This window comes from Aedes aegypti, chromosome 1 (genome assembly GCF_002204515.2).
Source record: "Aedes aegypti strain LVP_AGWG chromosome 1, AaegL5.0 Primary Assembly, whole genome shotgun sequence".
Taxonomy (NCBI): Eukaryota; Metazoa; Arthropoda; class Insecta; order Diptera; family Culicidae; genus Aedes; species Aedes aegypti.
The window spans coordinates 41,135,611-41,162,529 of record NC_035107.1 but is presented as its reverse complement, the minus strand read 5'-3'; the positions used below and the strand labels follow the sequence as shown (position 1 = coordinate 41,162,529).

General features: G+C 35.6%; 1 protein-coding gene across 3 annotated transcripts in view; it reads right to left on the bottom strand.

Moving 5' to 3' along the window:
• Nucleotides 1-14,913, bottom strand: part of LOC5568027 (chondroitin sulfate synthase 1) — an 88,564-nt gene extending 73,651 nt beyond the window's left edge. Inside the window, exon 1 of one of the 3 annotated variants that reach the window (XM_021842136.1) lies at nt 14,397-14,913. The gene's annotated coding sequence lies outside the window, so the exon portion shown is untranslated. Of the gene's footprint in view, nt 1-14,392 lie in introns of all 3 variants that reach the window. The other 2 variants (XM_021840455.1, XM_021839830.1) reach the window with 2 other exon arrangements.
• Between the last annotated feature and the right edge of the window lie 12,006 nt (nt 14,914-26,919).

Below are 26,919 nucleotides of genomic sequence, written 5' to 3'. Positions count from 1 at the left end.
ATTGGACATGGACATTTTGTACTAAAAAACAGCAATCTGTTCATTTGGGCCAAAAAAAAAAACAACTGTGGAAGTTTGAGCAGAATCCTTGAACTCTGAAGGGGACTTAAATTAGCATGAAGTGTATATGAAAAACATCGATCAAATATATTGGACAACCTATTCCGGCTAGACCTGAGCGCCGGGACAATGAAACATGAACATTATTTTTATGAAAAAAAACCTCAAATAATACAGCGTTTATAATGGTTACCCTGGTTGCCTTGAGTAATCTGTGAGAGAATACGCATTGAAACTCTTGTAAGAATTCCAAAGAAACCATTTTTGAATTTGAGAAAATATCAACAGTTAAAGTAAGGTGGGACAAAAGTTCGACTTTAATACTTAAAATATATAACATATCCAGAAAAGCTATAACAATTCCAAAGAAATGAATACCACAGAGTGAACATTCAACATATTGGGTACACTTTTGCTGAACAAACTTGTACCAACATGTTCACTTATGTTTAATTATAATAATTTATACCAGCCATAAACCATTGTAAGAAAATACACATTAAATATTTATCAAGAAATTACCCAAAACAGAATTAATATCTAAAAATGGCAGAATTTTCCAAAACAAAGATAAAAATTTATATTTTGGTAACTTTTTTCGCACAATCAGTCATAAATATGTGCATTTCAGGTAAGCTGCAAGTTTTTCTGTGAAATAATATATGGCTCGAATTTTCGCCCTACTATGAGATGGCTTTGAGGCATTTATGCAAAATCTCATACACCTCTAAGTATCCTCATGATAGGCCTCGAAACGTCCTTACATAAAAACAAAATCGAAAACGAAACCATTTTCAGTTTGCTTCACGCAAAGGTAGTTCAACCGCTCAACACAATTTTCACGTTCAAAGTCAACAAATAACCCCAATTTTTCTAAATTTCAATCGATTGCTATAATATTTGGAGTGAAAACTTCTTACTTGAACAGCTTTTGAACCACCATGACATTCAAAGTATTTGTTCTAAATAAGATTATGAACCATTAAAAAATTGGCTTCTGTCTCACTTCATTCTAGGCACAAAAAATCTTCAGTCATCGCAGGTGTAATCCTTGTAGAAGTTCTCAAAGGGACGCATGCATATATTCTTAAGAGCAACTTTAACAGTGTGCTAAGTGATGCGCTAGAAGTAAAAATCATGAAATTCTGGATATTTAATGAAAATTTCAAGGATTTGTTGAGAATTCAAGGAATTTGATGCAACTATTGGAATTTGGAAGAAGTTCTTGAAACATTCGATTCCTCATAAGAATTTAGCGTTTTTGGAGAATTCTAGGGCTCCGGTAGGAATTCTGGATTACAGTGATATTCTTGTGTTGTATTATTGAAAAAGTAACTGATTTTCTATGGAGTACCTAAGATTCCGAGTTAAATTCCTAGATTTCCAACGAGCATACCATAGTCTTAAGGACTGTTCATTTTATAAAGTGGACATTTTGGACATGCAATATCTTTTTAATTTATCAATGAAATCGAAATTGGTTTTCTGTACATCGTTCGACTAATATTGTACAATGCTGTGGTAATAAAAAAGTTACCAAAATAATATGATTTCACACTAATAAGGCACATCGTTTAGAACGGTCGATTTTTGGAGGTTATCAAAATCATTAAAAATCGGCAGGAAAATTCGACAATTTATATTTTTTATTTTCAAAAAATGGTTGTACTTAGAAAGCATCATCAATTAGAAGCTTGCTAAAAAATATCAAGTTATTTTTGGAAAAGCAATTTTCCAGATATCATAAAATCATTTTTTATCAATTTTTTTTGAAGAGAAATATCTTAAATTTAAATGGAACTGATATGAGTAGAATTTTAAGGTTTAAAGTACGTCCAGACGGAAGTAATAATATAGTATTTATAATAAAAATAACTTACGCCTTCATAGAGTTGCTGATTTAGTCCCCACGTCATATTTTAAGCACAATAGAAAAACAAATAATTTATTTTCAGAAGACCACTCAAAGCACAATGACAATCATCAAGATTGGGAACACTGCTTGAATTAAATCAAATTTATTTTGCATGTATTATTTTCAGAATGTGTTATTCTGAGACTACCTACCAAAATATTTTGAGAAAAACGTTTACAATTTTGCTCTAGATCGATAAACATGCGTATATAATTTTAAAAGTATAGGATTTTTCAATAAAACGACCATAAAGAGTAAATTTGGTACCCAAGAATGCGGTTAAAACTCAAGATTTTGCTTTTTTTTATAGTTTCTTTAGTAATCTAAACCAGTTTTGAACACGCTTATTACTTTACTTTTTTGCTGGTAGTAAAAAGATGGTGTATCAGCAAATTTGACCATAAGGAATAGATCACTAAAGTGACTCAGCGTCAGGAACTGATGGAATATTATTGATGTTTTTAAAAACTCTACCTTAAGTTGAATAGTAAAGGATACCAACATACAATTTGTTCATTAAATTTAGGATTTTTTTCATGCGAAAAATAATGCTTAAACTTGACGAACAGTTTTTCTTAGGAGTTTTTGCAAAAACTATTTAGTTCTTCAACCGAAAGCATTTTGTAAGTTTCTGTATTTTCATAACATTGTAGAATAATAGTTGAACGATACACAGAAAACCGTTTACGATTTCATCAATAAATAAAAAAGATATAGCATAAACAAGGTGTCCACTTTATAAAATGAACAGTCCTTAATTCTTGGAATTCCTACTAAAAGCCTTGGAATTTCGATTGCAATCCTTGCGAACCCGACTATAATCCTTGCAAATCCGATTGATATGCTTGCAAATACCACTTGAATACCTGTGAATCTAAGTGAAATACTTGCGAGTCCAACCGAAAGTCCTTGCAAATCCTAGTGAAATCCTTACGTATCAGACTGGAATCCTTGAAAATCCAATATCAACCATTGCAAATCCGACTTAATTTCTCGAGAATAACACTGGAATCCCTGCGTATCTGACAAGAATCCTTGTGAATCTGACTGAAATTCTTATGCATCTTACTAAAACCCTTGATATACTGACTGAAATTATTGAGATTCCAACATGAATCCATTTGATTCGAAATCCTAAGGATTTAAGTCATAATTCCAAGAAATCCAGTCAAATCTATAGAATTTGAAACGTAATAACACGAATCTCAAACAGAAATCGAAAGATTTTAGTCCAAATCCAAAGCATTTCAGTCGGATTTAAAAGGATTTCATGAGGATTCGCAAAAAAAAATCAAACATGATTCTCATGGAATTCAGTCGAATTCTCATGGATTCAAGACTAATTTTCAAAGATTTCAATAGGATTTATAAGGATTTCAGACGAATTCGCAAGTACTCCAATCAGATTCGCAAGGAATCCAGTTGGTTCAACAAGAATTTCATATTAAAGAACAGGACAAGGATTTCTATCGGAAATACCAGAACTTTAGTCGGATTCACAAGAACTCCAGTTGGATTTGCTAGAACTTCAGTTGGATTCACAAGTATTCCAGTCGGATTCGCTAGGATTCCAGTCGGATTTCCACGGATTCTAGGAAAACGCCTAATGTTTCTACTGGAACCCCAAAGCTTCTAGAAAAAAAAACAAATATTCCTACTATAATGCCAAAGGTTGATACTAAAATTCCAAGATTTCTACGAAATTTGCAATGAATCCCACAGAAATTCTGAACTATCCTAAAGATTTTCGATGGAATTCTTAAGGTTCCGCACCAGAATATCAAAAATATGTCAATAGATTTCCAAAAATTCCCAACCTGAAATGTTCACCATTGTTTTCATAACCCGAGAAGCCGGTACCGGAAGCGAGTTATTAAATATAGTAGCGACCGGTGCGAGAATGAGTGACTAAACTTAACTGATAGCTCCGTTGGCGATTATTTTAGGGGATTTCGGGGTAAACCGACACCCTAAGCTTATCGATAAAATTAGTGTACTTTCGCTTGTTGAACGAACCTAAAATTGTTGTGGAATCACATATTGGTTATAAATCTATCAATCCTTACGATCGCTGGATTATATATCAAGGTTATATAGTGATTTAAATCAAATTGATATTTCATCATTATAAGATGAAACAATTGAGAGTGCGGGTAAGATCCTGTTGGGGTAAAATCGACACATGCACTTTGAGTAGAATTTATACGTTGTGAACATCACCATCACATGGCATATTAAAAAGAATAATTTAGACATGACTTTCGACTTTTATGACCCCTTCATCTGAAGGATTGTACATATATTACGTAAATTATTGAGGAGAGGCCAAAGATCCACTAAATAATGTGAAAATTACAAATGTCCCATGCTAAGATTATAAAGTTGGGGTGAATATACAAGGATATGATTAATTTGTGTTCGTGGAATGTGACTTCATCTTCATCATCATGTGGCCAATGATTGGTTTTAAAAAAAAATACTGTTTTATTTTAACAAGACAGAAAAGTGTAATTATTTTTAGTTATAAAAAACTGTTGACCCTCATGGTTTGAAAATGAACAATAACATTAATTCTTCAATTTCAAATGAGAAAAATTTCTTCATGCTTTATCCAATAAGTTTAAACGGGAAACATAGAAATATTTTGTTGGTACTTAAACTACAGAGGAAGTCTGCCGACAAGAAAGATTCCCTGAAGATAGATTATGAAGCAAAGAAAGGTGTCGATTTTACCCCAAATGAAAGTGTCGATCTTACCCCGAGTGGACATTTATTTTTCAATAGCGTTTTCAGCTGCCGAAAAACCAAAAATTAAATTCTCCCTCATGTTTTATGAACGTAATAATAGTAAATGATGATGTATACGCAGAACAAATAATGATATTTTAAAAATATCACATGCGAAATAGTTGAAGAATAATAGCGAAATACTGCAACTGCTGTTGCTTCTATGTTATCCAATATGATTTTGTAATTTATTTTGGCAGTTTATTGGTAGCGTCAGTTGTGATATCATCCGAAACACAACATTTCACAAGTAAAGACAGAGCGTGGTGGAAACTGCATGAAAATCTGCTCAAAAAATGAAAAACCAAAGGGTGTTGATCTTACCCACAGTGTCGGTTTTACCCTGATTTCCCCTACTCATTTTTCTCGCCCAAATAGGGGCGGCTAAGATTCTCTAAAAAATTGAATTCCTAAAAAATATATGCTTTATATTTCCTGTTTTTTTTTCATAAAATTCAAGGAAAATGTGTAATTTCTACAGGATTATTTTAGAAAATCTCTGAGGAATCCTTAGAGGAATTCACCACAGTAATTTTGTAGAAACTTCCCGAAGATTTTATAGAAATTTCGTCCTTACAGTTGGTTTGGACATTGTTTAGAGAAAATTTCTGAAAACAACTTTGGATCAATCATTGAAGAATCAAGGCCAATTCCCGCAATAATATGTGGGGGAATTCTCCCAGTATTCCCAGGATATATTTTAGAATAATTTACAGGAGAAATTTAATCCGGAACAGCTTGAACTATCTTGGGATTTTTTTTTAAGTACACTGGTAGAACACTTACAAATTTTTTTTACCAGAAATATTTAGAAAAAAAATCTGCTTGAAATCAGAAAAAAGGCCTTGGAGAGAGTTTTGTGCGGCCCACGAACGAATTTTGAATACTAATCTTTAAAAGTCCGGGACGAACCTTGAATTTTTCGAATGACCAGAATTCGGAGACTAGTAGATGAATTATTTTCAAATAAATTTCAAAGTAAATGCGGTCAGTTGGTCTTACATCCCCCTAACCCCTCCTCCTTCTCTTGATAACAGAAAAAAAGCATGGACAGAAGGGGTTAAACATTGGTTTTAAACGGATATTTCAACATTCAAATGAACTAGAAGGCTGGTGTCTTCGGCAAAGCTATTCAGCAAATCGAGGGCTATCTGGTGGTAGAGAATCTGATTGTGATTTTTTCCGCTCGGTGGCGCATGAGACAAATTTTCTTCAACTGTTTGTATCTCAAGATTCAACAAAAAAAAGTTATTCACCAAATTGAAAGCTATCTGGGGGTAGAAGACCGGAATGAGAATTTATCCACTAGGTGGCGTTAGTAGCAAATTTTCTCAAATTGCCTGTATCTTAAAAACCTTGAAAGCTAGAAGGTTGGTTAGTCTTCGGAAGAGATATTCAGCATATGAAGGATTATCTGGAGGAGAAGAGACTGCTTGAGACTACATCCGCTAGGGTGGTGCTAATGAAAATAAATCTTCAATCTTATCTACTTCACAGCTAGAAGGTTGGTGTTTTCAGCAAAGATATTCAGCAGATTTTGGGCTATCTGGCGGTGAAAAGTCTGAATGACAGTTTATTGGCTAGGTTGCGCTAGTAACAAATTTTCTGCAATTGTCTGCATCTTAACATTCCTATCAGCTAAAAGGTTGGCGTAAGGCTGTTCAGCATATGAAGGGCTATCTGGCGGTGCTTCGAAATTCTTGAGATACAGGCAATTGAAGAAAATGTGTTACAAGCTTTTAGTGGTTAAATTATAATTCAGGCCCTCTACCGCCAGGTAGCCTTCAATCTGCTGAATATCTTTGCCGAAGACACCAACCTTTTAACTGGTAAGGATCTTGAGACACAGATAATTGAAGAAATTTTGTCACTAGCGCCATCTAGCGGGAAAATCCTCAAGCAGACTCTTCACCGTCAGATAATCCTTGATTTGCTGAATAACTTTGCCGAAGATACCAACCAGAATAAGCTAGAAAGCTTATTTGGATATTAGGATATCCGTTTCAAACCAATTTTGCATCCCCCCTGTCCACGTTTTTTCCGTTACCAAGAGAAGGGGGAGGGGTCAGGGGGATGTCTCACCCAAGGATTGTAAGACCAAATAACCGCATTTACTTCAAAATTTATTTCGAAATAATTGATCTTCTACTCTCCGCATTGGGGTCATTTAGAAATTTGAGGTTTGTCTCGGGCTTTTAAGGGTTAACTAAGGGTTTTTTTTGCCAAACCAGTATTTTTGTATGTGTATATCGTGTAACAGGTACGCAAAAACACTCTATGCTCTGAGAAATCGAGAAAACTTTCGTTACGAAAAGATCCTCAACTGATGGGATATGACCCACGACTCTCAACTTAGTCTTGCTGAATAGCTGCGCGTTTACTGCTACAGCTATCTGGTCCCCTCGTAAAATCTTTCTATTTTTCATATCTCTTACTCTTTTTCTTGTGAAATGCTTACACAAAGTATTGACTACTTCCCTTCGAAAAGTCATGAAATATCGTTGGCACATGCTCCTTTTGTTTCAGTTTCTGCACACCTCTAACACGCAGTGATAGCTGGCGTAGTGGTAACATGCCTGCTTACTCATCGATAGGTGGAGAGTTCAAATCCCAGTCAGACCATATATGATTTTATTCTTCTATTTTAATATTTTTTCGGTGATTTTTCACCAAACGTTCAGCTGTCGAGATGACGGTGAAATTTCACAGGAAATCTGCGAAATAATCAAAGTATGTTACATTAATGACTACAGGGTGCACTGTAGTGGAATTTTTTGACTCTATATTAACGAGATGGACTTGTTCATGTCGAGACCAACGTCATATTTCCTTTCGAAGGAAATCGTCAATATAACCTTTTTGTCATACGTGACTATCTCGGGGATGGAATTTGATCCAGATCTTCGGCGTCAGAAGTATATTTTCTAACCACTACACCAGGTTTGTCCCCTACTGTAGTGGAAGAAACTCTTCCGTTAGTGATTTCAACATTCTTCTACCAACAGGAATCGCAACTAATCGAAAGTCTTTTCATTAGGAACAAGCTATGCAAATTTTTTTCTAATTTGTGTTTTATTTCACTGGCATGCTAAATAATCTCCAAACATCTGATTGCAATAGTGTTCCTAATCTTTGGAGCTTGTTTGAATGGTTTTTTGCATGCACTATTATATCACCCCACTTCACCTATGTGGACCTAGGGGGATTCTACAATTTCCAATATTACGCAAACGCATTAATCTCGCGAAGGAACCATCCAACAATAGTGCACTTTTTGTTTTGGATTTGTGTTCTAGTAGATAGAGTGCTTTGCGAAGGCCCAAGCTATCTGATTCATTTTTCGCGCGCTCGGATTGTTTTTTTCGGTGGCTTCATTCGCTTGAGTGGTTCTTTGCGAAGGCCTAAGCTGTCAGATTCATATTTCACGGGCTCGGAGTATTTTTTTTTATTTAGCACTTCATTCGCGGAGTGATTTTATTTTATTAATTGATGGATTAACAATTGGTGAGTTCGTTTCATGCTTGTAATACTATATTTGTATCATGACATGTATTGTTTATGTATTTATTGGACAATCTATGGATGGTTCGTCACTTTAGGTGTTAATATAAGCGCTTATTAATATATCATGAAATTTCAAGATTCAAACCTTTGAATAGTTCTATGTTTAGGATGCTGACGCATTGACAGATAATTTTTTAAACAGAGGTTACATGAATCGCATTACTTATCAAGGTGAATCCTGATCATGTAGCTTTTGAGCCCTACCAATAACAAAACATCTTCCCGTGACAACCATGGAGATGCAGAGGTATACTCGGTCTTTAGTAACAATGGACGTCACACTAATATTCCTTCCCTTCCCCGATGACCGTGAGGACGTGGCCGGCGCCGTTATTGACATTACTAATTTCCTTAAATCCTTGACTAATGTTTCACACACAAAAAAGCAACAGAAAAGGCTAATTTGGGTTAGTTATTTATTAACGAGATAGTAAAAAGAGAGAGTCTCTCAACGTAAGATAGGACCTTTTAGAAAGTTACGCAAGAATTGTTTTTTTTCTACCAATTTTCTCAGAATTCAAACCCTGGCTAGGAAGAAAAAAGAAATGCCTTAGTACCTAGGCTACTACACGGTGCTCCCCTGACCGTTATTATCAGAAAAAAATCTCCATCAAATCTGTGCTCACCAGTCGATTTCTAAAACTAAGCTGCATGTCTGGGCAAAATTTCAAAAAAATTGTAGGGCCCGTTTTGCAGTTTTATTGTAGTAGTCTACTAATTCAAAGGAAATCTGAGATATTTGAACGGATTTCCATTGGCCGTTATAACCAGAAGAAATATACCATCAAAATTTGGTTCAAAGTTGGTTTGTTTAGTTATTCGTAACCTCTTGGTGGAGTTTTGAATGAGAAAATAGGCGAAATTTGAAGTTACGCCCTTTTTGAGGTGTAACCATTGAAAACACTAATATTAAAAAGAATAATTAGGCATTCTAATACTGTTGAGCATGTTCAAATGTTTTCAATGACACACTGCACTCACATGCCACAAAAGTCTTTCACTATCAACTGGTTTTCCATAGGCTCAAGTGCTTTGAGGCATTACGGAGTTGATTTTCTCATGTAACCAAATTAGTTCTTGTAGCACAATATATGGATATGGATTGGTTGGTGAACCAATGTACTCACGATTCAGATTATTTGAAATGCTACTGATTGCTACCTGTTGTATATCAAATTCGAAGCATACGTCAAGAAGTACTTAAAGAGTTAAGTTTTTTGTAATGGGTAGCAGTGTATGGAATAAAATCAACTATGCAGAAAGCAGTGATTCAAAATGGAAGAGTGTAATGCAAAGTTTAGAACATCCGTTATTATTTTGTTTAATTGATTTCAAAATCGTAGCATTTACAGAGTTTAATATTGACTGTTTGTCTTTGTCAGTTTGAAAAACTTTGTGTAGCTACCAAAATATGTTTTTTTTTCGTTTGTAAAGGGTCATAGCAGCTTGTGTGTCATTACTTCACAAGCACAGCTAGCAATCAAAAAAATAAAGTTAACATATAAATCTTCAGTTTGTGTAGGATTAAAACCATATTATGGTAGGTAGACCGGCAAGGTAATCAACAGAGCCACAGAACAATTAACAATTTTCCGGTAACCAAAACTGGAATTTACTTAGAATCCATGAACAACTATATGTTTATCGTATTTAATTTTTTTTTTAATATACCCCTTAACTTTGAGATCCATTAGCCCGAATACCTGAAGACCATCACCGAGAGTTCCAGTTCCAAGAATATCATTACTTCGAATTTCATTATCACGGGATAATATCGTTCAAGGGTATAATATATTTGGGACAATAGCATTTACCGTAACAGTGCGTTCAGTGTGATGAAACTCGGGATAAATAAATTCCGGGAAATGAAACTCGGGGTTAAGGTTGAGAATATTCTAAAGAGAGTTTTGATACATAAGGAAGATATGTAACGTTAAGCTCCGCAAGTTTTATGAAATCAATGAAACCAAATTATAACGCATAAGCGTAATTCAAGTACTGATGCTTTCTCTTCGCTAGTTAGCCTGAGAATGAGTAAATTGATGTATACATTTCTTTCACTATTGTATTTATCCTGGGCTCTTATCGGTTTGTGTAATCAAAACGACCGGGAAACCCAAAGGAAATATTGAAGATTCGTGCAAAATCTAAATGTAGTAATGTATGCTACAAATGATCACAAAAGCATTGACAGTGATCTAGAGTTCCATAGTTTACCCAATAGTCCATTACTAAGCGATTGAAGTTCAAGTTCTAGCGCAGTATAATGTTAGCCGGAACAGCCAAAGGGGTGGCTAGTTGGGCTATAACAATATGTTTTGACAAATAATAATGTCACAAAAATTGCTCCGTAATGCCTTACAGCGCTTGAGCCTACGAAAAATTGATCAATTGTGAAATACTTTGGTGACATGTAGATGCAATATGTCATTGGAATTATTTGAAAATGCTTATCGGTATTAGAATACCTAATTAATCTATTTGAAATTAGTGTTTTCAATGGTTACACCTCATAAAGGGCGTAACTTCGAATTTCGCCTATTTTCTCATTAAAAACTCCACCAAGAGGTTACAAATAATTAAACAAACCAACTTCGAACCAAATTTTGATGGTTTATTTCTTCTGGTAATCACGGCCAATGAAAATCCGTTCAAATATCTCAGATTTCCTTTGAATTAGTAGACTTATACAATAAAAAGGGCGTAACTGCAAAACGGGCCCTACGATTTTTTTGAAATTTTGCCCAGTCATGCAGCTTAGCTATAGAAAACGACTGGTGAGCACAGATTTCATGGAGATTTTTTTCTGATAATAACGGTCAGGGGAGCACCGTGCTACTACCTTAGTAGCCAAAACTGAAACAACAGTTTTCTTTCAAACTGACAAAAAATCTAGGAAAAAAAGTTCGTTACTCTATTTTGTCAATTATGTTAAACGGAAGTTTTTTTATTTCTTGATTTGTTGATCTATCGAAAGAGAACTGCTATTTCAGCTTTGACAAATAATCGATTTTTACTAGAGCCTTAAGAAGAAAAAAAACGATCATTGCGGCGTAAACGTTGTACCGTAATTTCGGGTGAAATTGATCAATTTTCACGGTTCTTCTTGTCTCTTTTCTATAATGTTCACAATGCCAAACAACAAAATGCAGGAAAACAAGTACGAAGGTGAGCCTTATCGACTTATGTATCGAAATTTTCTAACAAATGTCATTTTAGTGTTAACAAATACCGTAAAACGGGGTAACTTTGATAATGCGGGTAACTTTGATAGTGCGTAACCCACCGCATACTAAATGAAATATCATAATTTCTGTTAATCAGTTAAGCAAAACGAATGCAAAACTAAAGAATATTAGTATGACACTTCATGTAAGAGCGGTTTTCATATGAATCAAGAACATTTTAGGCTTTTTATACGAATTTAGAAAATTTACACAATTTTAGCATTTTTAAAACGCTTACAAACAATCTGTTCTACGATCACTATTTGATGTAGTTTTAAATAGTTGGCCACTTATCTTTGATAGCCTAGTTATCATAGAACTTGAATACGGTCTTAAATCTCTTAGCGAAAAGCATATTCACAAACTGGGACCATTTTTGTAATCTAAGTCAGAAATTTCCATATAACGTTAAACGCCTAGAGGTATGCAATGCCCTACAAATGTTCGTTATTCATTCAATTTTGTTCGAATCATACTCCATTATCAAAGTTACCCCAAAACAGAAAACCAACTTTCCATTATATGAAAAATTATATATCCATTCAAAATTAATCTTTTGCCAATTTATCGACTGTAATCGATAGCTAGGATGCCAGTACTTGTTTTAAAAATATAAATTGTAAATCTTTGAAACAGCATGCAAAAATATTCAAGTTTTCTTCGAAAAAACTATCAAAGTTACCCCGTTTTACGGTACCTCTAAAATAAAAAATCAGAGGATCTCATTTCGGGGTGAAATTGATCACTTGTCAATGCCATTATTGTTAGTTTTCAAAACAACTCTATATGATAAATTTGAGCTCCCTGAATCCGAATATGCTTGTAAAATTCTTAACAATGCAATATTTATATAAATAACGAATAGTTAAATTTCAAGAATTACGCGATAGCGCCTTAATGTATGCAATTTCCTAAGGAATTCAATGATATGTTACAGAAATTCAATTATTTCAACCATATGAGCAAATTGGTACGAGCTTTGGTGATGAAATCTGGTTTGGGGATATATCTCATGCATCCTCACAAACTTTCAGGTTTATACCATGTTCAAATCATTACTTATAAATAGAAGTTCATAGGTGTTTGTCAATACTGTACCGTGCATGATTTTGAAATTTTACGTCATTTTCGTAGTAATAAACATTCTTTAACGCAAAAAACTTCACAACACACAATTCGACAATAGTTACGACAAGCAACGTTCATTTATTGCAACTTACGTTGATATTTGTGCTCCATTACGAATAAATAAAATCATGTGATACGATGATCAATTTCACCCTTCTGATCAATTACACCCGATTTTACGGTATGTATCTTTTCAGCATATATTCGATATACGCGTGGCGTACGCACGGGCCTATTGACAGCAAATCCTTGGTTCGATTCCAGGTCTTTTCAAATCTTGTTTTTTTTTTTTAGTTTTCAATCTCTAAAACTTTATAAGATCATACTTATATGTATTTCAATAGTCTATTGGCTTGAGTGTAGGGAAACTGAAATTTGTTTTACCGGGGTGGAACGGGCAGAAATATTCAGTTTTTGGAGCACCACGACCAAAGCAAGATTTTTTTCTAGCCAAAATAAAAAAAATACGGGTCCAATATTTTTGATTGATGACCATTAATTATTAATAGTTAATGAATCATGATTCGACTCACAAAAATTTAACGAAATCGAAGCACTTTTATAAAATTACCTTTTTTGCGTTAAACTCTGGGGGAAAACCGTTCAGTTTCCTTACGTACAGTCGCCCCACAGATATGAATCAGTGTTGGATCAAACTCGGTACTTTCAATCAATGAGAACTACAATTATACAAATAACATTTAACCTACCAAAATTATGAATCTCTACAGCTTCATAATCATGAATAAGATGGTTTATACATTTTTCATGTGGAAGTGTTCATTCACAACAGTGGGGAAATCACACAAGAAAATAGTAATTCGTTTCAATCAACAGCAGTTAAACATAGCAGAAGTTGGTATCAGTTTGCTATCATGATGGCTTTGTTCTGGATCGATTTGATTCATAATACGAATCCTCCTCTCTCATTAATCCACATTTATGAGGTTGTCAAGGTCAGTGCTGGGAATGGTAATAGTAGTAGGCTTGAGTTTTTGCGAAAATCACGTGGTTCTTCTAATACATTAGTTCAAAATTGTGAATCTCATCAAGTAGCCTATGTTGGGTGCATGAATTTTCTAAATCGTTAGTGTCATTGGAGGCTCTAAACGCGGGAAGTAGAACATTTTTCTACAGTAATTTTGGGTTGCCCTTAGCAACGGGTGTTTTGCAATTTTCAAGGCTTTTTGCCTACAGCAGCGATGGGCGTGAGTTTCACTAGCTTCGCTGACTTTGATTGGCTTTGCTTGGCTACTATAGAGTGAATTTCAGATTTTTTCCCAACCTTGGTCAAGGTTTTAAATTTCTGTCAAAATCAACACTTTTTCGTAAATAATCGCAAATTTCGAGGTATGTTCATGAAAACAATCATATTCTGCAGTTTTTAGATGATAATTTGGTCCTGTAAAGTGTCACCATGACTTTTAATCACACTTTCTTCTGGAAAGAGGACTCTTCGTTGATTCACAACTGTGGGGTGACTGTAAAACTTTTTGTTTCAAAGCATCGAAAATGTAATTGGAACCGTTTTCCCATTTATTTTGGTCGATTTTCTTCATACAAACTTCAAGCTCGTCGAGCCCTCCCTTAGACTTGATTAATTCCGCTTAAATTTTCACAGTATCTTTTGGTGGTCCTAATATTCAAATTTGGGGATGCATCTTAAGATTTTCACAGTTTAACTATTATGGGCCACTCTAGTGTCACACACTCACGGGATAAGTCGGCCGTCCTCCCTCTCGACAACCATCGGGTACACGGCGAAGATTCACAACCGGTCCTTCGGTATGTACTTATTAGCCTCCTGCCGGCGGCGATGACCGCGCACGATGCATTCCGAAGTTCTTTCACTGGCACAATCCTTTTCAATTCCCCGTTCAATTATTCACTTATTTCCATTTGAAGCGCAACTTAAACCTGATCGACGACGACGACACCGACGACTTCTTCTATCCAACACCGACCAAGATCAAGTGCTCCCGAGTTCGACGCGGCGTGAGAGATGATCTTCTTGCGCTTCTGCAAGGGGGATTCGATTTGAGGGAAGTGGCACACACCGAACGAACGACAACACCACCGCAGAATGCGCAACAAGCCGCAAGGCGAAGAATACTGAGCAAGAGAGTCGGGTGCGGCGCGGAGAGAATCTTTGGGAAAGAATTTCCCGAGAAGACGACCGCGTTCCGGTGCGTGTTTACAAACCGGTTTCTTGAGCAGAACTGATTCATATGGGGCAGCGCAAAGTCGAGCCGGGTGGTGTCTGTCTGACCGGACGCCGGGTCTTTTCGGTGAGTCGACGTCCCCAGTTGTTGAGTCTGAGTTTGACTTCGCTCAGAGATGTTAAGGCGGATTAGCGTCAGAGATAGCCAGCGACGAGCGTGCGAGCGTGAGTAAGCTCCTCAAGTGATTCCGAGGTTTCTCACTGGGTCGGTGCTGGCGTATGGGGGGGTCCACCAATGAAAAAAAAAAGAGAAAACAAATGCTCGAAATTAAACTTAAGGTGCCAGGTTTCGGCAATGAAAAGGAAAATAATATTTATTATTAATTATTTGAATACTATAGTATAGTATAGTATAGTATAGAATATATATATGAACCATTTTTGGTATAGAAGAAAATGGTGTGTTTCTTTGCCTTCGATATATACTGTGGTGGCAGCAAGGACAGCGTCTAGATCTCTGGATATTGAGATCGTGAGTTTGATCCCAAGCGATGGCAGGTACTTTAATTATGTAACGTTGGGAACATTACTTCTGCAGCTACTAATGAATTAAATTCCGCAATCAGTGCTTGGCCCAGATCAATGGGGCCCAGATAGCCGTGACGGTAAACGCGCAGCTATTCAGCAAGACCAAGCTGAGGGTCGTGGGTTCGAATCCCACCGGTCGAGGATCTTTTCGTGTTGGAAAGTTTCTCGACTTCCCAGGGCATAGAGTATCTTCGTACCTGCCACACGATATACACATGCAAAAAATGATCATTGGCATAGTAAGCTCCCAGTTAATAACTGTGGAAGTGCTCATAAGAACACTAAGCTGAGAAGCAGGATCTGTTCCAGTGGAGACATAACGCCAGAAAAAAGAAGAAGAAGTGCTTGAAAATAATATTTAATCGACTATACAGCGTATCTGTAAAAAAATATATTCAACAGTTGAGAAATGGTTGAATAATCGCTTTCTGGAGATGTTAGACATCGGTATGTGCATAATATCTGTCAAAACAGCTTAGAATAGCTGAGTAGATTCGTAAGATGAAGGTTCTTCAAAACTTTGCTGGAGTTCCATCAGCTCTTTCTCATAGCATTCCATCAAGTATATATTTTTAATGTTTTCCCATGCATTTTCTTAAAAATGTTCTGTTATATATTTGTTTTTAGGGAATCTTTCAGATATTTCCTAAAACATTCTGGCATTATGAATTCATATAAGGACCTCCATGATTTTTTGGATCTTTTCAAAAGTATTTTCGAGTTTGTGTACGAATTCTCAAAAAGATCCCCTAAAAAATAAGTTTATGGATTCTCCATGCAGTGTTTTAAGAGAACACAACAAAATTCATCTAGGAATTACTCCAAACGTGCCTATAGAACACGCTCACTTAATGTTTTTAAATTGCGGACTAAATTTCAGATACAATGTTTTGCAATGGGTATTTTTTTTTAATAAAGTTATTCCCAACTTTCTTGTTAAAATCGAATGAAAGTTATGAAAATTTCTTTTGGAGATATTTCGATTAGATATTTACTTATCTGATAATCTTGCCAAAGATTGTGAAAATTATGCTTAGGATTTCGTCGAAACCCAGCCCGGGAGTGTATTAAAAATTCGTCCTAGAATTCTGTGAGTAGGTTTTTCAGGCTTTTATAACAATCATTCTTCGAAATCTATCGACTATGCTCGCATATTTCTGTCTGCAAGTCATCTAGTATTATTGGAAAAACCTGCCTAGAGCTTTCTTAGAGTACTGCGTAGGATTTACTGGAAAATTGTCATGTGGATTCCACCAGAACTCCACCAAGACTTATTTGAAAATACTATCTTAGAATCTGGAGAAGTCTGCCATTTCTTACTGGTGAAATTTAAATGAGATCCCTGATCAAAATTGCTAATCAGCTGCCTTCTTATTTGACAAATATTTGTCCTGATTTTTCTCAGGTATCAAATTCATGTGGAGTTGTTTGTGAGAATCCACCTTGTTATTCAATTAGATTGTGTTTGGCTTTCAAATTTTTGTCGACAAGAATTGTTCGAACTTTATTGAACAATAAGAACCTCCACAATTTTAACTAAGAGCTTTCTCTGTCAAAGTTGTCATTTTAGCATTCGTATATCGTGTTGCAGACACGATCTTCTTCTATATCCAGGGAAGTCAAGTGAATAATAATTACAACAAGGTCCTGGATTGAATCCAGACATCTTCAACATGGTTTTTATTAATTGCTGAGGGCGACATCAATAGTATAAAGAATGCTTCATGAAGGAGTATTTATAGTTTTTTTTTGAATTTCCAAGAGATATCTCCGAAAGTTTCCGTTGAAGTATTCCCTATATGAATGCCTGGAGAACAATAAACGAATCCAGTGATGAATACCATTTCCCGGAGGAAGCATTCTCTAGAGAATTTTCTAGAGTAATCAATGCAAGAATTCCTGGAAGAATGATGAGAAGTATCAAAAAGGAATGATTGTAGAACTTCTACCGGGTTCCCTCGTAGGAATGGCTAGGAGGATTCTTTATAGAATATCAGAAGAAATTCTTGGGAAAATGCATGAACAATTCCATGAAAAAGTCTGGGAGAAGTATTATGAACAGCAATTCATGTGATGCTTTCAAATACTTTTCGTTTTTGGAATCATACGAAAGATGCTGGTATAAGCCCATGGAGGATTTTCTGAAGAAAAATCAGTATAAACTTCTGGAAGATTATTTTTGTTAAAGTCTAAAAGGATGCCTAAAATTATCCCTAAAAGAATACCTTATTTTGATAGAAATCCTTGGAGTAATTCTTCGAGATATTGATGCATAAATAATTGAATAAGTTCTTAGCAGTACCGGTAGCAATACCAAGAAGGAAGGAATTTCTTTTTCTTTACTGCTTCTCAGCTGATTGTTCCATGAGTAGTTCAACATTTACTAAGTGAGTGAGAGAAAAATCTCTATGACTCTCACCGCTCAGCGAATACATAACTGATTTGAATTATTTATTGTCAGTATACTCGTAAACACATCTAATTTTCTAAAAGTGACCAAAGGATCTCGGGAATGTTCATGTGGTCGGAATTTTTCCGGTGGGTTACTGGGTCAGGTCGGAAATAGAACCTTGACACCTTCAGCATGGCTTTGCTTCGTAGCCGTGGACTTAACTACTAGGCTTAGGAAGAAAGGAACATTTTCACACAGTTTCAGAAGGGTCTCTTAATATTTTGTACTTTCAACACCCTTGTTATGTTTGTGGTCAGGCTTGATAATCTTTCTCCACTCAGCAGAGTTCTGTAACATGCCTTAGAGCAGCGTGCTGTCTTTGCCTCTTTGTGAGGGACTGAAAAAAAACGAGCAGAGAGGCAACGAAAAATGTACGGGGAAGATGCGACACAAAACCCAACAAAGGAATATTCCAGCAAAAAAGAGTGCCATCACAACTTCGCGAGGCCTGTTTTGTATGGACGGGTCACTCAAGATTTCATTTAAATTGTGAGTGAAGGTTAGCGTAGCAGCAAGATGAAATTTTCGCATTTCGATGCACTCTCACTCAAATCGTTTGAGGAATTGCGTTGTGAATTTTGAGTTCAATTTTTGTTGTTTAGAAAATCATCGAAACCATCTTATTTTTGCATCGCAGAGGAGTTTCTGCAGAGCCTGTTGTGGTTTTATTTATTACATGCTTGTTGAAACTTTTGAGAATACAATAAATTCGTTTGTTTAAAATATTTTTTGCTGATTCACTTATCAGCGTGAAAAAAATAATCGTTTTGTGATCAACTGTACTTTGATCGGTGGTTGTACACAGTTCTTGGCTGAAAATACCTTGGATACCACTTGACTTCTTGAAAATTTGATTGAAAATACCTTGAATACCACTTGACCCTTGGAAATTTCTATAAACTCATCGAAGCTCCATGAAAAGCCCTTTCAAATCTATGAAACCCTTTGGCTACTGTGATAACCAGTCGAGAACCCCCACCAGTTATTTGATAAGCTCTTGAAACACATATTCGTTGTATTTCTTGGAGTTATTATACCCATTTATTTTATTAAAAGCATTCAGAACAGTGAGTATAGTTCGTCACTACAAGTGTCGGCATTATTCCTGTTTCATATAATTTAAAATATATGCATGTAATTTTCAGTTTTCGTCATTTATAAAAACATCTTTTGAATTGTTCGACATTATAGATGTTGACGTATTTTTTAAAGCTTCTCGAGACCAAAAACTTCTCGAGACAAAAATACAAAACTAACTTTAAATATAAGTCGTATATTTCCCCCTTGTCCGTGAATCGCATCATCGACCAGAGGTGACTCCCAGATCTTTTCAACCCTCACTAATAAACACCCTTCCCGTGGTGATTGTGGAGATGCAGGGGTATTCTCGGTCTCTAGAAGCAACGATCATTACACCCTAACATTCCTTCCCCATCCCAACTGACTGTAAGGACTTGTCCGGCGCCGTTTTTGATCAATGATATTAGATCTGCTAAAATTGCACATCGAGAGTAAGTGGAAACTCCCATCCCTTATTCATTTGGATCGTAGTGCAATTCTTACCAGTTCCGATCAATCACGGAGTAGCAACCATTGACATGTATAGTCAGTCTATGCTATGCATAGCATAGTAGGGATCAAATTGTTCACAAAACAAAACATCTTTGATCTGTCATTTAGCGTAATAAAATTATAATTTTTATTCTCTCACAAAGTTGCCCAATCAATGTTAACTGTCACTTCAATCTTTGGAATACAGTTGTTCATGTCAACGAAATAGTCATATAAATGCTTTGTTGAGTTTAAATCTGCTCTCGATTTCAAGGAAACTGCACTTGCTATCTAATCTCTTGCGTTCTTCGTCAGCCTTTGCGATGTACTTAAATCAAGTAAATATTTCTCTAGCATCCTTCAGCGTCTTCATTGTAAAACAAGTTTTTCATGGAAAGTGCTTTCATTTTTGCTTCTGGATCAATCAACCTTAATGCACCTTTCTTATAATGTGTACATAATTGATTGTGTTCTAACTTAAAAATCGACCCGTTCCAGATAAAATTTCCACAATGTTCCTTAATTCCTGCTATGTGTCGTTTCAGAGGTGGAAAAATTTGCGCAACATACCAAATCTTTGACAAAATGAATGTTTTTAGTGCTACCGTCGTTGGGGGTGACAATGGGTCAAAAAGGGATATGTGCGATTTATTTTTTGAATAACTATCGCAATTTAACTCCAATAAACTTCAAATTTGGTGTGTATGTACTTTGATGGTACATTAACAACTGTTCAAAAAATTAAAGACAAATATTTATTCACAGCGGCACCCTAAGTGAATGAAAAATGACCCAATCTCACCCCATAGAGGGGGTGACATTGGGTCACTGTAATCAAAATAACTTGTTTTTGAGAATATGATTTCAAAACCATTCACAACTGAAAAATATTGATAAAAAACGATGCAAACAAGACAAAAAGATAACTAAGATGTTTCACAAGTATGATAAACCCAGTTAAAAGAAAGATTATACAGAAAATTGAAGAGCTATGAGAAAAATTATGTAAACCCAACATTTATCGTCAAGTTTACATAAATTTTCTTGGTTCTTTCCCTCAAATTGTCTTCAAAGTCTCATCCCCATTGCTATAAAGCCCATTCAGTTTCCCCAAAGGTGTACTGAAACAGTGATTATTTTAAACCTTCGCAAATAGTTAAATTTCGGTGCGACATTCCACGATCAATAAATTTCAGGCAGAAGTTGACGTCAGCGATCCAACTAATTTGTACTTCCGTGAGATGTTTCTATTATATGAAAACACTGATAAATAATCAAATTTAGAAAAAACACCCTTTTGATAAAAATTTACGATGTTGCTGCGCACGAAACACAGTTGCTGGTTTGAGAAGTTGTCAAAATGCGTTGTATTGTTATTTAATGCACGGAATACTCAAGTAGACTTGTTTGATGTTTCAGAGATGCTGTATATAGAAAGAATAAACATATCTTAATGAAAAAAGAGAACATCCGGCTCCGTAAAATGTCAAAAAAATGGACTTGGAATTTCATTTACTATCGATCTTGCTTGACCCAATGTCACCCCCATTTTCAATGTTTTAGACATCGCACCGAAAAAAATGATTTTTTTGTGAGAAAATCAAACAGATTCCGGAAAATATCTGTGATGTGTAATGAAAAGACTTTCAACATTCTACTAATACAACGATAGAGGCTAGAGTACATGCGTGATACTTTGTACAGGAGAAATTTAATGTTGTAAATTTTATCTAGTTTCAACATGCAAGTTTATTGATGTAGTAAACAAAAACTGCTATTTCTAAAAATGTATATTGTTATGAATTATGTGTAATAATATGTTCCCTAACATATGAATTATTAATTTTAGTAATATCAGCGTTATTAGCTGAAATATTTCACAAAACATTTTTTTCCGTTTTGACCCAATCTCACCCCCTAGACCCATTGTCACCCCCATCGACGGTACACATCTTTCAAAGAGATTTTTATTCCTCATTTTATGTTTTTGAATTATAATTAGAAGTATAATTATAGAATCGTAATTAGCTGCAACTGTCTAATTCCAAGTTTTATAAAACTTTACTCCTAAAATGATGATACTGTCTACTTTCTTGATTTGTTGTTGTCTCATCTAAGCTTTATTCATACACATATATGAAGATTTATTAAAGTTTATTTTTATTCTCGCGTGTTTCGACTAACACTCAAATATATTCAAAAGTAAATAAAACTCTTGCTCGCTTCGCACTATCACATTAAAATCTATTTCCGTTATAAATTTAAAAACTATAACTGTAATTGTAAATTTATCATATACTAAAAACCCCTGCAAATTTTCAGCAATTGGCCTGACTAGAGGCTCTTAGTAAAGCGTTTGGATATTATCTATGTTAAAACTCCTTTGTGAAATGATTTACTGGCCCTGAGAAGGGCCATTTGGTAACAGCAATATTTGATTACAAAATTCTGCTTGTACTGTTTGGAAACTGTGTTCAAATAACAAGGGCGCGAGTACCCAGCTATGTTTTTTTCTCAGCACAAAACTGCAATGCTACAGTTTTGACCAGCTTGTATGTTCGGTTCTGTGGACGGCGCGCAAGCATCATTAGGAATTTAGAGCGCTGAATTTAGTCTCATGGCAGATATACATTTGAGAAGGATCATCTTGGTATCTTGGTCACGTCGGTCTAGATGGCTCCATATAAGAGTGCTTGTAGCGACATTGCGACGATTTTTCGTTGTTGTCGCTGGATAAATCGCGTTGATTTGGCGTAGTCTGTCAATACAGCAGCTGCAAATCTATTGCGTCATGTCTGGGAGCTAAGTCATATTTCACTGCTGATTCTTTGTATGAATGGCGACGGGTGTGACCAGAAGGATTGCGCTAGCGTCCCGCACGACCATGACAGCGGAGCACTGGAAGCACTGAAAGGGGTGCACGACGTTAGGCATAAATACGTTAAGCATAAAGACGTTAGGCATAAGTACGATAGGCATAAATACGATAGGCATAATGGACGTTTGGCATAATAGATGTTTGGCATAATGGACGTTAGGCATAATGGACGACAGGCATAATTTTGAAAATGAAAATAGAAATCGTTTACTGGAAAAGTGTATTGACTTTTTGATAGTTTTTTTTTCCTATCTTCATTAACGAGATTTTTAGCCCTGGGCTAGTTCATCTCGGGACCAACGGCTTTACTTCCCTTCCGAAGGAATTCGTAACTATGACGTTCACGTCATAAGTGTCTATCTCGGGGTTCTAACCATAGAGCAAAGCCATGCTGAAGGTATCTTAAATCGGTTCCTAGTCAATCCAGGATCTTTTCGTTTTCTTCACTTTCTTGGCCATGAAGCATAATCGTGTATCGTGCACAAATGAGAAAGCCAAGAATAAGAACAACGCTGTACATGATCTGTTGTTGATCTTTTGGGTTTGGTTCTATACATATAACTGGCAAATTTTTCATCAGAGATTATCCCTTCTTTAAATTGAAGGCTGTTCTTTATAGTTTGATGTTAACAAAATTATTGGAGTTAGTGCTGCTAATGTCTTAATCAGAAAATTTCCCTTCTTCTATAAATAAGCTGTTCTTTCGAGACATTAATGTCATTATTGCTTTTAATATTTCCATCTTACATTTTCCCTTCTTTGAATCATAGGCTTTCCTTTATACATATACGGTTAATTAAATAGTTGGAGGAAAAGACTGTTTGAGAAATCCCCCTCTTCCAATATATGTAGTTATTTGTATTTTTATTTTTCTAATAGTTTTTGGAATTGCAGATGTAAATATTTCCATTCGAAATTTTCGTTTCGACTTGCTGTTGATTGATTATGAGTAACACTGGGTAATCAAATAAGTTGTTGGAGCTCTATGCAATAACATTGGGAATATCATTTTTCTCCCAAATGCACGTCATGTTTAATGCTGGATACTGTGCTATGTTGAATTTAAACTTGAATTTTGTAATTAAAATAAATATCTAATCAAATTTTAATTTTCAAACTCGACGAATATCGAGGAAATTGATTGAAAATCATCGAAAATTGTTTGCACAAGTAGCAAAGGAACCGCTCTCACTACATTTAATTGACGAGCAGACTCGAAGTAGCAATGTAACGCCAAGAAGATAGTTGTCATACTACCAGAAAATTATTGCTGAAGATAATGTCACCTATCATAACATAAATTCTTGACTTGCCTCTCGATTATTGTCTTCGAGGTACTCATTTGCACTATAAGTATTAACCTTCCAGTCGTCGCGCGGTTTGCTACCGTCAGAACCACCACGCTGCAGCTGTGTACGAGAAGCGAGGTTTTTTCACCAGTGTTGTACAACGACGCGACGACTGAAGTGTTAATATGTATATGGAAGATTTCCCTTCTTTAGAATTAATGCAATTATGTAAAAGAAATATAACAAAAAAATGTCATAAACTCATTAAAATAAACATCTTTAGAAACAAATTACACTTTGATTGCACATCGCAAATTTAAATTGATGTTTACAAAAATGAATTGAGCTGGATTTTAGAATGATAACAATAAAAATGACAACCAATTTTCCTCCATATCTGTCATTCGGTTCATGGTCACATTTCATAGCACCGAAAACAGTCATTTAATACCAGCCAATCAATCCACCCTTTCGTAACGCTTTTTGTATGAACATCACACTTTTTTATGAACTGTCACACCTTAAGGACAGATACCCACCCCCATCAGCATAATTGAATTTGTAAATGGGCCCGAAAATTTTTCGATATAAGACGAGTTTCAAATGACACACGCGCAAGTTATTTTATGCCAAACGTCCATTATGCCTAACGTATATTTTGCCTAACATCCATTATGCCTAATGTCTTTATGCCTAACGTCCATTATGCCTAACATCCTTATGCCTAACGTCCTTATGCCTAACGTCTTTATGCCTAATGGGGTATACTCCACTGAAAGTGCGATTTCACAAAGCACGGGCTAAGATCGGCTTTAGTTGCGGCGGCTCTGATATGCGTGATATTCCAATTACGTTCAACGCTTCGTCATCGTATTCATCGTCATCATCGAAACTTCAAATGCATTTTTTCTGATCAAAACAAAAAGATATTCGATGAAAATGAGTTCATTGTGTTTCTGTAGGAGAATAGAATACAGTGAACACATTTCCATGTAAATTTTCTTGTTTTTGAATTCCGTAATGATTGACGGATCCTGCCACCTTAACGTCCCATTGAAAACTGAACTGAGGACGCGAACGACAATCTCGAGATTTCTCGAATAACGTTACAAAAAGGCCCATCTAACATTGAGAGGCTCTCTTTGTTTACTTTCTCTTTAATCAATAACTGAGTCACATCAACCTCTTCTGTTGATTTTTTTGTATGAAACGCTAGGCAAGGAAATTTCCTTTCGGTATATAGTGGAAAACTTCCCAAAAGCTTTAGTATTCAACTGTGATAATCGAAACAGAACGAGAGAGCAGAGAATCTCTCAATTGTACATAGGTCCTTTAGTAATGTCGTTGCTTGTCGTTCATGTTCACAGTCTGACGGCACAAAGAAGAATGATGGAAGAATCAGAGACCGGTGCGCTATTATAGTGGGAAGCGGAACACAAAAAAGTGCTTGAACGTGATTGGTTAGATAAGAAAGGGGTCAACATTTTCCAATTTACTTGTTGCTAATAATCAATAGTGTCCTCCATTTGAATCGACGCGTAGATAAATTTCTGATCGATTCATGGATAAATATTGACAATCTATCGATAAAAGGCTGAGTTATTTGCGGTTAAACCTGGCCATTTTACGTTACATGCTCAATTTTTCGTTTTTTTTGGAAATGTACCCCTATATGTTGCCAAAGGACGTCATCCAACGGCAAAATGCTGGCAAATTTGCATCTTGTTACTTTAATTCACAAAAGAGAGGATCGCTGAAGAGAAATCGATCATGCGACTTACGTCCTTATTCTAGCACACGCTTGATGTCAAGTTGATGTGGTGGCATGGTTCACACATTGCGGTTGTTTATGGCAATGTGCATGGTTCGAATACCGTTTCCAGCACCAGTTTTTGTTTATCCACATAGTGATTCTTCTCAGAAAAAGATGTTCATCGAAAAGATGATGGGATGAAAAAGAAATTTCCCCTAGAGTGGTGTGATTTTCTGTTATCCTCCATCGTATGATGAAAATTACTAAAAGGATTTTTTAGCAATTCAATGGAAATTGTTTTTTTTTAGTAGCTTTAGAACCTGCTTCTCAGCATAGAAGAGTTCTTATGAACACATCCTCAATTTATTACTGAAAGCTTATATTTGCCAATTGATCGTTTTTTCATTCGTACATCGTGTGGCAATCACGAAGATACTTTATGCCCTGCGAAGCCAAGAAATTGTTCAACCCGAAAAGTTCCTCGACCAGTGGGATTCAAACCCATGTTCCCCAGCTTGGTTTTGCTGAATAGTTGCGGCTACGGCTATATGGGCCTCTTTAAAGTAGCTCTCGTTTTTTTATATTATGTTTATTAAGGCTAAGTAACACGTCATTCGTTTTGGCAACATCAATTTCAATTTCAAAGTGATAAAACTCAGTCCTCATAGTTCATATTGATCCGGAGAAGCATAAGTAGATGCGCTGAAATGTAGAAAGTATGCTGATACTTTTTCAGATGCATCAGTGCAATAACAACTGATTTTCATCAATTCGAGATTATGATATAAAATAGCAAAAATCTTCAACGACCAGTTCCAATGACAGCCTACATCGCCTTAAGGTATAGCGTAATGGTTGCCTGCCATTTCCAACTTTGTCCGTTATTGGATCGGCCAAACCGTGCTCCTGAAAATTTGTGTGAAAACCACGGTGCTCCCCTGACCGTTATTATCAGAAAAAAAACTCCATCAAATCTGTGCTCACTAGTTGTTTTCTATAACTAAGCTGCATATTTGGACAACATTAAAAAAATCGTAGTGTCTGTTTTGAAGTTACGCCCTTTTGAATGTATAAGCTCACTAATTCGAAGGAAATCTAAGATATTTAAACGGGATTTCATTGGCTGTGATTATCAGAATTATGATAATATTAAAATTCAAATCAAAGTTGGTTGACATGGAGTTACGCCCTTTTGAAACTGTAACTAATAAAAACACTTATTTTAAATACAATAATTAGCTTTACTAGCACGATCGAAAAAAAAAATTTACATAGAAATCTTCAGTTTGTGTAGGATTCAAACCATATTATGGTAGATAGACCAGCAGGTAATCAACAGGGCCCTTATATTTAAATTCCATTACCCCGAATACAAGCTTTCAGCATAACAGTGCGTTCAGGGTGATCACACTCGGGTTAACGAAATTCGGGGAAAAGAAACTCGGGGTTAAGGTCTACAATCTTTTTAAGAGAGTTTGATTTTTAGGGAAGACATGTAACATTAAGCTCTGCAAGTGTTATGATTTTAAATTCAATGACACCAAATAACGCATGCTTCTTACTTAT